At 29.2% G+C, this 3,461-nt stretch overlaps 1 long non-coding RNA gene across 1 annotated transcript; it reads right to left on the bottom strand.

The window, feature by feature from the left end:
- Window positions 1–2,538: 2,538 nt before the first annotated feature.
- Window positions 2,539–3,335, bottom strand: LOC121224649 (uncharacterized). The gene is made up of 2 exons (XR_005922282.1): window positions 3,159–3,335; window positions 2,539–3,066 (listed from the first exon to the last, which is right to left on the bottom strand). It is a non-coding gene; the product is annotated as an uncharacterized lncRNA (long non-coding RNA).
- Between the last annotated feature and the right edge of the window lie 126 nt (window positions 3,336–3,461).

Below are 3,461 nucleotides of genomic sequence, written 5' to 3'. Positions count from 1 at the left end.
TGGCGATTTCGATGTGATATAAGGGACTGTGTGGCTACGCCCCATTCAATCGGAGTATTATATTCGATATTTGGGAGATCAAAGATCCGTTTATCCAATGCATGATCACATGTTTATATTTTGCCATGGATGTCATTTGCCAATATAAGTGTTTGCTTGTTAATTAAATTTATGTTTCCATATGCCATAATAAATGTGATTTTTACTCGTATAACATATGAAATTATGATGTTTTGATGTTGCATTGTTGTTGGAAATTTCAGTCCATTGAATTTTATAATTGAGCATGAAAATATAATTGAAATTATGATTCGTATACTTGAAATTTGATACATGATTTGCCTTTTTTTAAGTATATTTTTGGTGTGATTTACTTATTGAATTTATGGCCACTCACTGAGCTTTTTCAGCTCACACCCTCATTGCTTTGTGCAGAATTTTTTTTTCGACTTTGGGGAGTTGAGGAGCAAGGGCAAGGTTGGTCTAAGTCTAAGACTATTTGGTAGTATAGATTAATGACTCTTCTTTAGAAACATTAGAGAACATTTTGGCACTTAAATGAGATAATTTGATATACTTGTAATGGACATTTAAAACTTTTATTTGGATTTTAATTTTGAGATGTTATACTTTTTTTTAATGATTGATTTTATGGTTAAATATTGTGTGGATTATGGTATGTTGCTAAGTGATATCATGGTGATTGAAGTATGAATTTTTTACTAATACATTTTAATTGTAGCTTGTCAAGGAGTGGATAGCTTTGTGGCTAAAGTAAGTCTCTTGTATGATTTAATTGTTGTTTGTTAAGCATGATTTTGAATGATTAAAGTATGAATACATGTTGTTTATTAGTTGTAATTAGATAGTTAAAATTGTATATATATGATTAAAGTAATAAAACTTAGCTAATACAGCCTTAATTAGTAAATGGATTAAGGAAAATGGTTAATTAAAATGAATTTTAGGGGTTTCCCAAAATTGATTAGAAGGAAGTTGGTAACCATTTAGAATTAAAATCGGGATCGTTTAGTTTTAAGTGGTAAAATGACTAAAATACTCTTAGGTTTAAATCCTTAAAAATAGTTTTAAAATGGTTCACAAACCACTTCCGCAATAAGATTAGACAGTTATTAGTTAGAATTTAGGTGTTATAAGGTTGGGGTGTGTTTTGGGGTGGTTTTGTACTAGAGAGTCACTTCAGTGGCTAATGTGTCGCTTCAGATTCGGGCCGGTCTGTTCTGGTTGGGTTTGGGGTGTCACACAAACTATGTTTAATTTATGTGCTTACATGTGATAATGTGAAAACCAATACCATTTCTATAATTGAATTATTGTACGTAGCTAAAGAAGATGTTGGGCCATCTCGAGATAAAGGAAAGGCGAAGGTCATAGACGAGTAGCTATTCTAGTTTGTGCTTCCATGATTTGTTTTAAATACATAGCTTGATAAGTGTTAAATTGTGGTTAAACTTGTATATATGATGAGTATTGATACGTAAAATTTATGATTATGTAATGAGATAGCTTGAGTTACTTTGATAACATAATGTAACATCGCGTATTTGAATTTAGTGATTAGGTCGGGTATAAGGTGTTTCAAAAATTGTTGAGGATAATATTCAAAAGATATTAATGATAATTGTTTATTTTTTATGAAATCAATTTGTTCAAAAAATTACAAGTACGTAGACAAAATCACTATACTAAGGTCACTAGATCCCAACAGTTGGACTGATTGACCCGTAAACTAGCAACATGGATTGAATTGATAGTTGAATAAGTTTTTTTTTCTATTTTTTTGTAAATATTTATCTTATTTTTATGATTTTTTAAATAATTTATTCAATTGAATCGGACAAACTGGTCGGACTAGAACCAGTGATTTAATCGATTCGATTGTCGATCTAATTCTGAAAGGCTTGCATTATTTATATGTTGAGACCTAAAATTATTTTTTAAAATTAAGATTAAATTGATATAATGTCTAAATATTAAAGGGCTAAATTTATTTTTAAGCCAAAAAGAAAATGTCATGTTAGACTTCATTTATTAACTTAACGTCAGGTGACTAAAAAATTTAATTTTGAAAACTTTGATGACTAAATAAAAAAAATTATAGTTGAGTGACTAAAATAAAAACACTATCATAGTTGAATGATTATTTGTTTAGTTTACCCTAAATTTTAATTAATTTAAACTTAATATCAATATTAATATTTAAGATTAACTTAGTATCAATATTAATATTTAAGATTCTTATTGAGCCCTTCATTTAAAATCTAACTCAATGGAAAATTTATCAAAAACTCCTTATTTTTACAAAGTGCTTTTTGCCTTTTCATATAAATTTTAGAAAAATATGTGTGCATGATAAAAATCAAACCCAAACATTATGATTTTTAACAACTTAATTTCACCATTGTAGCTAAAGTCATATTTAATTATTATATCATTTTTTTGAATAAATCATCTTATTTAATCACTTTAAATAATAATTATTTCTAAATAATTTGGTCATGATTGTACCTACTACGGTTAAATCTATCTCTGTTAAGTTCATTTGTTAAATCTTTTATACTTTTTCTCTCACCATTCCCATCATTCATTGTCTAACCCACCAATAACAAGCTTACACATCCCCCTCTCTGGCCTTTTCTCTCGACTTCCAATCCCTCGCCACCATCATTATATTTAGCACGATCCTTACCACTCAACATTCTTATCACCATCCTCTTCGACACTACATCATTTTCATTTCCATTGCCTCCACCCCTACCTTCCTCAGCACTAAACCTAGAAGCATCTATTGCTTTAAGTACCACACTCAAAACTCAAACTATAAATAATCACCTATACCAAAAACCCAACACACGAAAAATTCAACTAACATAATAAAAAAAGAATTGTTCCCTATTATTTCAAAGAAGCTAAACCAAGCCTGCAAAAAATAAAGAAAAAGGCCAGTATTCAACAAAAAAGGAAAAAGGAAATGAAAAATAAAAAAGAAGGGGACTTATCTCGGTTTGAGTTCAGGTTTAAAGCTTTGAGATTCCATTTGACAATCTGAAAGGTGATGGGAGTGTATTAGTCCAAGGAGAGCCACAAAATCGAATAATTGAGGTGATAGATCAAGACAAGAAAAATTCAAAACTGACTTAGTATTTTCGTGACTTTCATGTGGGTTTTGAGAATATTTGAACAAGAAGATCGAAACAGAAAGGAAATATGGGTTGTGGGAGCTTTTTCAACTAGTAGCATTACTAGAGTGCGATGGTTAAGGAAGAGTGCTGCAAAAAAGAAGTGACGAAAATGAGATGAGAGGAAAAAAAGGAAAAAAATAATAAAGAGTAAAGAAAGGGAAAATAAATTTTAAAAAATAAAAAATAAAATTAACGGAAGAGGAGATGAATTTAAAAGATGATGAAAATAAAAAAATAAAAAAAAATAAAGTCATCAAA

The sequence above is a fragment of the Gossypium hirsutum genome, chromosome D12 (assembly GCF_007990345.1).
Source record: "Gossypium hirsutum isolate 1008001.06 chromosome D12, Gossypium_hirsutum_v2.1, whole genome shotgun sequence".
Classification (NCBI taxonomy): domain Eukaryota; kingdom Viridiplantae; phylum Streptophyta; class Magnoliopsida; order Malvales; family Malvaceae; genus Gossypium; species Gossypium hirsutum.
This window is presented reverse-complemented; position numbering and strand designations above follow the sequence as displayed.